This window comes from Schistocerca cancellata, chromosome 2, assembly GCF_023864275.1.
Source record: "Schistocerca cancellata isolate TAMUIC-IGC-003103 chromosome 2, iqSchCanc2.1, whole genome shotgun sequence".
NCBI classification, from domain to species: Eukaryota; Metazoa; Arthropoda; class Insecta; order Orthoptera; family Acrididae; genus Schistocerca; species Schistocerca cancellata.
Window position 1 is genome coordinate 352,891,352 of NC_064627.1, and position 10,014 is coordinate 352,901,365.

Genomic DNA, 10,014 nt, shown 5'->3' on the forward strand with positions numbered 1-10,014 from the left:
TTCTTTTACCAAATCAACATCAGAAATTTAGTAAGCGACACATATTTTCCCTTTTCATCTTTTTGTGGGGTAGCAAGCGAGAAGAATTTTCAGAAAGGTTTGAATTTATTTTTACTGTTTGTTGGAAGTCAGTGAGTGCTACAGTTTCTCCTGGAAGAGACTAGTATTGTGTGATTCATTGGCGAGACGCGAGTTCCAGCGCACTGCAGTGCGGCGCGGCAGTAGTAGCTGAGGCAGCAAAGGAAAATGTGCAGTGCAGTGATCGATCTAAAAACCTGTGAATTTTGGCACTCCGATAGTACATGGAAGTTAGGGAAGAGGACAAAGACTGTCTATTATTGGGAAGAGTGCCCAGGAAGTGCAAAGTAGACAGACAAATGTTCTTGCACCTCTAAGGAAGGGCCTGTAACGTTTTAGTAACAAAACCGTTGCACGATAATGCGGAGGATAGATCCTTATAACGTACACTTATCACTAATTAATGAACTGCCCAAGGACTCCGTGATACCCTTGGTAGATGTCAGCGGATATAACAAAGCTGAACAGTGCACTGCGAGATGTGGAATCACTGATCACTTCAAAGGACTGGCCAGGGCAGCAGTCGAAGATTCTCTGTATCCAGAAAGGCCCATACGGGACCTGTAACAAGCGGTCGTGCATTATCCTGCTGAAATGTAGGGTTTCGCAGGGATCGAATGAAGGGTAGAGCCACGGGTCGCAACACATCTGAAATGTAACGTCCACTGTTCAAAGTGCCGTCAATGCGAACATGAGGTGACCGAGACGTGTAACCAATGGCACCCCATACCATCACGCCAGGTGATGCGCCAGTATGGCGATGACGAATACACGCTTCCAATGTGCGTTCACCGCGATGTCGCCAAACACGGATGCGACCATCATGATTCTGTAAACAGAACCTGAATTCATGCGAAAAAATGACGTTTTGCCATTCGTGCACCCAGGTTCGTCGTTGAGTACACCATCGCAGGAGCTCCTGTCTGTGATGCAGCGTCAAGGCTAACCGCAGCCATGGTCTCCGAGCTGATAGTCCATGCTGCTGCAAACGTCGTCGAACAGTTCGTGCAGATGGTTGTTGTCTTGCAAACGTCCCCATCTGTTGACTCAGGGATCTAGACGTGGCTGCACGATCCGTTACAGCAATGCGGATAAGATGCCTGTCATCTCGATTGCTAGTGATACGAAGCCGTTGGGATCCAGCACGTCGTTCCGTATTACCCTCCTGAACCTACCGATTCCATATTCTGCTAACAGTCATTGGATCTCGACCAACGCGAGCAGTAATGTCGCGATACGATAAACCACAATCGCGATAGGCTACAATCCGACATTTATCAAAGTCGGAAACGTGATGGTACGCATTTTTCCTCCTTACACCAGGCATCACAACAACGTTTCACCAGGCAACGCCGGTCAACTGCTGTTTGTGCATGAGAAATCGGTTGGAAACTTCCTCATGTCAGCACGTTGTAGATGTCGCCACCGGCGCCAACCTTGTGAGAATGCTCTGAAAAGCTAATCATTTTCATATCACAGCATCATCTTCCTATCGGTTAAATTTAGCGTCTGTAGCATGTCATCTTCGTGGTGTAGCAATTTTAATGGCCAGTTGTTGTTGTTGTTGTTGTGGTCTTCAGTCCTGAGACTGGTTTGATGCAGCTCTCCATGCTACTCTATCCTGTGCAAGCTTCTTCATCTCCCAGTACCTACTGCAACCTACATCCTTCTGAATCTGCTTACTGTATTCATCTCTTGGTCTCCCCCTACGATTTTTACCCTCCACGCTTCCCTCCAATACTAAATTGGCGATCCCTTGATGCCTCAGAAGATGTCCTACCAACCGATCCCTTCTTCTGGTCAAGTTGTGCCACAGACTTCTCTTCTCCCCAATTCTATTCAATACTTCCTCATTAGTTATGTGATCTACCCATCTAATCTTCAGCATTCTTCTGTAGCACCACATCTCGAAAGCTTCTATTCTCTTCTTGTCCAAACTTTTTACCGTCCATGTTTCACTTCCATACATGGCTACACTCCATACAAATACTTTCACATATGACTTCCTGACACTTAAATCTATACTCGATGTTAACAAATTTCTCTTCTTCAGAAACGCTTTCCTTGCCATTGCCAGTCTACATTTTATATCCTCTCTACTTCGACCATCATCAGTTTTTTTGCTCCCCAAATAGCAAAACTCCTTTACTACTTTAAGTGTCTCATTTCCTAATCTAATACCCTCAACCTCACCCGACTTAATTCGACTACATTCCATTATCCTCGTTTTGCTTTTGTTGATGTTCATCTTATGTCCTCCCTTCAAGACACCATCCATTCCAGTAGTGTACTTAAATCTAACTAACCTTAGGACATCACAGACATCCATGACCGAGGCAGGATTCGAACCTGCGACCGTAGCAGCAGCGTGGTTCCGGAATGAAGCGCCTACAACCGCTCGGTCACAGCGGCCGGCTATTGCCGTCAAAGAATCAGTACAAACATATTCCCAAATGTATTACATAACAATACAAATGTATTATGTAGCAAACGCCGTTTGTTCTTACTTGTTTTGTTCACTTCTCGTCCGATTTCTGCCCAAATTAACTTCTTTTTCATTTGGTTTCTCAACTCGGCGCCAGCCATGTTCAACAAAATAATCTTTCCTGATACCAACTCAATTAGCTGCCCACCCTGTGAGGCAAAGAAACGGCCAGCCGACTTTTCTGGTGAAAGTTTCAGTAATTATATCGGAAGAATTAGTTACTCTGTTGCTGCCTGTGCGTGCGAAACAAATAGTGCAGCCGTCAACATAGTAGTTATCTGCTTCTCAGTTCCTCCAACCAAGAAAATCGCAGCGACGTGCGGAACTGACTCCTCCCGGTGAAAGCAAGCGTTACTCGCAGGTAGAGCTCGCACCGGCACTGCGTTCTCCGCCCGCTATGAAAATGGTCTGGTATGTTTGCATTGTGCGAGCGGGGAGTGTGGTCTCTCACGCGTTTTACGAGGCACGTTGCGGGAAATTCCAGCAGCTGTTCCAGCCCGCGTACCTTCCCACGGGCACAGGTGGCTCGGGTGGGTAAACCACTGACCAGCGTGCAGCCAGGAAATTGACTTGGATCTGAATAACAAAGCAATTGAGTGTTGAACGTGGAAAGAGGGGAGGGGAGGGAGGGAGGGGCAGGGGCGATGTTGTCTGTTCGCCATAAAAAGCAAGCGCAATATGGCTCCGTTAGCAACGGCTGTGCAGAAACACGGATACAAGGTGCGTCTGAAAAGTTCGGTGAATGGTCTTAGAAAATAGGGGAACAACAGTTACAAACAAAATAACTTTATGCCCTTGAAAGTAGCATCTTTAGCTGCAACACACTTCTGGCGTTGTTTGAAATCCTGTTGGAAACTGTCAGCAACTACATCTCGCATAATCATTCGAAGCACAGAAATCACGCTTTGTTGGATATCCGCGTCATTACAGGATATGAGGCCTGGCGCTATCAATACAGACTGCAGAATAAGCGACAGTCAGTGACGTGGTTTTATCACTTCCGTGCATTCCTAAAGAAGTCAGTTGATAACATCCAAGATTAAGGCGATGTTGACTGCATTTTCCCACAGTAGGGGCTTAATCCATCATGGTTTTCTACCCAAGGGAGGCGGGCTGGGTTGATTTGGGGGAGGAGACCAAACAGTGGCCGGCCACAGTGGCCGTGCGGTTCTAGGCGCTGCAGTCTGGAACCGCGCTACCACGACTGTCGCAGGTTCGAATCCTGCCTTGGGCACGGATGTGTGTGATGTCCTTAGGTTAGTTAGGTTTAAGTAGTTCTAAGTTCTAGGGGACTGATGACCTCAGAAGTTAAGTCCCATATTGCTCAGAGCCATTTGGACCATTTGAACCAAACAGTGAGGTCATCGATCTCGAGGGAGGCGGGGAAGACGATAAAGACCATACCACTGATTGTCGCTTGGTTTACGGATTTTACTGGTAGCACCAGATCTCATCTCCTATAACGTTTGCTGACAGTTGCCAATAATTTTGCAACCGATGTCAGAAACTGTGTAGTAGCCACTGGTTATCACTTTGAACGACAGTAAAGGTATGCGGGGGACTCAAATGAAACCCAGACAGGTGGAAAAAAGTACGTAAACTGTATATTGTTACAGAACTAATCGCCATAACTGTTAGTACGTTTATTCCACCGTGAGACAAAACGGTTCATGGCTTCAGTGAAAAATGTTCGAGGGGCCTACGAAACCATGATTGTACGCAGGCATGCATCTGTTAGTCCGAAACAAATCGACGGCCACGAATGTTTTTCTTCTGGGCTCCAGAAATGTGGAATCGCATGGGAGAGATCCGTAATATAAGTATATAAGTAGAATGTGTAAGGGCTTCCCAGCGACACTTTTTCAGCATGGTACAAAGAACCCTGTCAACATGTTGGTGAGCATTATCGAGCAACTTCTGCAGTGTAGTCGAAACAAACTTCGTAACATGTAGACCTGCCCCTCCGTGCAGTCCCAGTCTCTCCCCATGTGATTTCCAAGTTTTAGGAGCCCTGAAGAAAGTAACTCGTGCTTTGGACGAACGGGTGCACCCCTGATGCAATCAAGGTTCTGTGGGCAACCACAAACATCTTTTCATCATGGTATTGACCGTCTTGTCTCACAGTGGGATAAAGCTGTTAACAGCTAATGGCGACTACTTTTGAGGTAAAAAACAGTTCACTTACTTTTTCCCGTCTGTCTCGTTTTATTAGACTGCCCTTATATTTTGTTTGTAATTCTTGTTTTATTTATTTTTTTGTGACAATTTACCAGGCTTCTCAGGTGCACACTGTACATTTGTATGTCTCCTGTTCATGTACAGTACTGAGTTCGTTTTCGACAGCAGTGATATTCTTCTTATTTCCTGAAGGAGTTTCGCGTTCAGCTTTACACATTCTGCAAAACATGCATAATACCTCGAGAAACAAAGTATACAAGAACAAATCACAAAGTTATGTTACAGATCACAGTTGACATTTAGCTGGGGGCTGAGGTATTGGGTAACCGTTATGCTTCATTCTATAAAAGGCAAAAAATGATTTTTATTTTCGTCGGCAAAGTGTTGCGCATTGTTGTGGCACATAAGCCAAGTAGTATCGTAACAGTTGTATGATGAGCAAACAAGATGATGTTTCAGAGCCTGCTGACTGCTAAAATGTCTTAAGTATTAAAATGGAACAACAATTGGTAAACTAAAGAGTAATTTAGATGGAAGCATTAATATTTGTAAATCAACTTTCTATAAGAAAGGATACAATTCAGTAAAACAATAGTAGTGGAGAAAAAAGACAATAGTAGGCCCTCATCGTCGTGAGGCAAGAGAATGAGGCCCAAAAGGGACACCAGAACTAGGAGAGCTATAGTCGATGGCAGATGCTCTGGTTCATGAACTTGATTAGAATGACATCAAAGTACAAACTTTTTGGAAAACTGTGCAGCGGCGCAGTTGTGCAAACTTTCAGAAAGATACAAAAAAATGTACTGTTCCTTTGTATTGACGGATATTCTTTGAAATGCAGTGGTCACCCTTTTGGTCATAAGATCAGTCTGCGTTGAGATTGGATGGGTAAGGTGATGATGTTACAAGTGCCGAAGGCTGAGCTCTGAGGGATGCTGAGTGTTGCAGTGTTACACCTAAAGGCGTCAGTGAAATAATATTTTACCTTCGCGATTGCTACAGTGAATATTGTCTTCTCTGGCGCTCTGGAAATGGACTGGAGTACTTGCTCAAGTGTCGGCAAAGAATGCCAGGCACAGAACTCCAGAAGCTAGCAGCAGGTCAGACACACTGCTTGACAGTGAGGCAGCACGGGGTGTGGTACCAGCGACTATCGAGGATGCCCATGGACATGCCTCTGTGGATATGATGGGCCTCAGTACTCTCGAGGAGGGTCATGTGCTTGAACAGATACCCACAGAATCTTGCGGATGGCTGTTACTGTGAAGGCAGTAGCCCAGGGCTCCATCAGTCCATACAGTGTATAGCCAAGAATGTGGTACACATACAGCCTGGGAGACGGCACTCAGGTGCCCAAACAAAATGATGACAGCTTTCAGTCGGCCAGTTTGGCCCTTCACAAGCGAAAGGCTCATTAGGTCTGCGCCTTCTATCAGTCAAGGCTGTGACACGTCGGCAGTGGCACTGTGGAGCGCTAAGTCCACCCACAGCTGGCAGGTTGCTGTCTTGTAGTTGAAGTCTTCAAACATGCACCCATAACGGTTCACCAGCAGAGATAATCTGTAACTAGCGAAACTGTTATTCTGTTGGTATCGGAGATGCAGATGGACTGACCAGACAATGAGGACAAAATATCTGAAACAGGGGCATTTAAAGCCAGACGTTACATCACTTAGCAGTTTAGGTGGCCATTTGCCCTCGTTTAACTGGAGGTGTGAACAGTCCTGTACACGTAATGGTGCCAGAAGGACAGATGGTTTCCTGTGCCTCTGCATTTGTCATCAGTAATAATGCCTTGGGGTGGTAAAGCTCGGATGCTGCATGTTATTAGTCCATATTGTAGAGCCTGCAGAATGACATTCTGGGTGCCATTATACATCACAATTTGTGCTCCTTGCTATAGCTCTTCTTGCTGTGTAACAATGAGTTACGAACATTGCCCTGCAGTAGGATTAGCAGTGGGCATTCAGAATATAGTTGGGCGTTGCTGATAATATAAGATAAGGGGTATCAGGTTACACATCCAGTGCTCTTTGATCACCCTACGCTCCCCTTCCCCAGGAACTCCCAGGAGTTGATCAATGTCGCCCAGGGGAATCCCCCACACATCTTAGTCAATTGTGCAGGTCATATTCCAGGTCATGATGTAACCTGACAGTGGTCACATGACCTTCAATCATCTCTCAGTCAACGTGGTCACAATAAAATAGCGGAAAACCCCTCCATTCCCCCTGGACCAGTGAGGATCAAACACCCCCTCCCCTTTCTCCTTATCATCTTCTTTTATAACTGGGTCATTTTGACGAGGGTGCTTCATTCTTGAGCTGGACAGCATAGGGAAAGGGCCAGGCTGTGTCTATTTGTTAATAAGGAATAAAATTAAGTCACATCACTCAGGGTCTATTTGTTAGTAGCAGTTTAATATTACGTCATTTGAGACACCATCAGAGACCACACCCTGGCAGATATGTAAGTACTCTCTCTCTCATTCTTCCACAATTTTGTGTACCTTAAACTGGGGTGAATAGGGACAGCAGTCCAGGAAAAAGTTTTATGTGTTTCTAACGCAACGAAAAATCATTTGTCTGTTGTGAGATCTTATGTCCGAAACACCTTATGATTTTGTTTCTCTGAAATACTTGGTTACTATCATCTTTGACTTGTTTCAGAAGTTGGCAGCCTTGTTCAAACTCGTCATCTGTCTGTATTGTTTTTGTTTTGGCAGTAAAGAGTAAACCTTCAGCTGGACGTGCTATATACTTTTGAGGAATCTTTTCAAAAGTTTCCAGGTAAATATTATCACTATACACAAGAGACATGCTCAGAGATTTATGAGCCAATCATGTTTTTGTAGAAACTATATTTTCTCTTATGCTGTAACTTTTTTTAACTTTTAGGGGTGAATAGGGACAGCATGGTTAGGAAATATCAGCGTGATCCTAGACGTTATCGCTACAAATATGCTACACAAGAGCACCTGGAAAGGGCTGTAGAAGCCATTGGAAAAGGGATGTCGCTCCGAAAAGCTCCAGAAAATTTTAAAATTGCGAAATCTGCATTTCAAAGGTACAGAAATATCTCTAAGCAGGAAACTGAAAATAGAAATAACAAAGGAGGACAAACAGCTCTTGGTGTGAAAAACTGAGGTGAAGATTGTGGAAAGTGTTGTTACTTGTGGAAGATGGGGATATCCACTAATCATGTTTGACATACGATGTTTTGTGAAGTACTATTTGGACAGAGAAGGAAGAATAATAAAGCAATTTAAAAACAATCTTCCAGGTACGGATTGGGCACCATCTCTCGTCGAGAGACACAAAGTTATTTCTCCATGAATATGTCAAAATATATCCCAAAGCAGGGCTAAAGTTACCTCACAGGATATTGTTCGTTATTTTGAAGAGTTGAAAATAACTCTTAATGGTATTTCCCCAGAGCAAATATTAAATTTTAATGAGACAAACGTGGCGGACGACGCTGGAAGGAAAAAACTTCTGTACAAAAGAGGCTGTAAATATACTGACAGGGTTATGAATCAAACAAAATTCAATGTAAGCGTGATGTTTGCTGCTACAGGCGATCGCACACTATTGTCATCTTACGTGATATATAAAGCTAAACACCTATGCGATCTGTGGAGTGAAGGTGGTCCTGCTGGGGCAAGGTTTAACAGAAGTAAATCAGGCTGGATGGACGTCAACTGTTTCTTAGATTGTTTTAAGTCTATAGTGGTACCTTATTTTCGTTGTTTTGAGGAAAGAAATGTCATTATTGGTAACAACTTGAGCTCTCATCTGTCCCCAGCTGTCATTGATTTGTGCGAAAAACATTGAGTGTTTCCTACCACCGAACTCAACTCATCTTACACAACCTCTAGATGTCACAATGTTTAGGCCATTGAAACAGGCTTCACGAAAGGTTCTGGAGAATTGGAAAAGCAGAACTAACAACAAATATTCAGGAATTGATAAGAAGTACTTTCCCAGACTTTTGAATGAAACCCTTGACATGTTATCAATAACCACAGAAAGAAACACTTGTTCAGGTTTCAAGAAGACTGGTATTTATCCTTTCAATGAAGACCAAGCTCTTGGAATGTAGCCATCTGGAGAAAGTGGATAAGGCAGCACTGGCACTGTTAATGACAGCCTGGTTGAATTCTTAAAGCATCAAAGGTGGCCTGATGATAATTTGCCAAAACCAGGTACAAAAAGGAAACTGAACGTACCACCTGGCAGGAGTGTACATGCACACGACTTGTCGAATTCAGTGAATGAATCAGAAGAATATAGTGATGGTGACAACAGTGATCACAGTTATGAACAGAGAGAAGACTCCATACCCACTCAGAAACCAGAAGAACTGTCACCTGATAGGGTGTTACACGTTGCGCATTGGGTGAAAGGAAATTTGAGAGCATAAGGGGGGCTCCAAAATATTTTATTAGTAAAATTAACGAAGTTGTGCTTGAAGGAAAAATGTATATGGCATAATTTTTTAGACAAAACTCCAAAGACAATAGTGTTTATGTTTTCCCAGTTGTAGAAGATGTATCTGAATTTGATGCTATTCAAGTCATGAAAGAACCGTTCATAACACGAGGCAGACATATGTTTAAATGATGTTTTAATATTCTGAAGTACTAAAGGTTAATTTGTATTTTTAAAAACCATTTTTGTGTCCCTTTTGACCGCTGTGCCTGTTTCAATAGGGTTCTGTGACTTATATTTATCAATATCCCTATTGACCCCTACCAAGGGGAAAATAGGACCACTTCATAATTGGTAATTACTACAAATTATATTAAGCAATACCAAACATACCTAGTTTCGGGGTTGAATGACTATACCATCTTCCGCTTTAATGATTAAAAACTCATATTCAGATTGTATTTCTGGATTTATTATTTAAAACCCTGAAATTCTGTCCATATTCACCCCAGTTTACGGTATTTATCCCGATTTTTCCTCATTTTTCCTTCATTTAATGTATTTTTCACCAATTTTAATATTTTTTCCATAGTTTCCACAGTTTTCGTATTTTTCCACAATTGTTCTTTTTTAGAACTGGGGCATGTGAGTGGAAAGGATTCACTCTGGAGCTGGACAGCATAGGAAGAAGATCAGGCTATGTCTATTTTTAATTACAGATTACGTTAAGTCACATCTCTCAAGGTCTGATCCTCTCCCTATCCCACCCAGCTCCAGAGTGAATCCCTCACATTCAAGTGTGCCAGTTGTAAAAGAGAACAACTGTGGAAAATATGGAAAAAT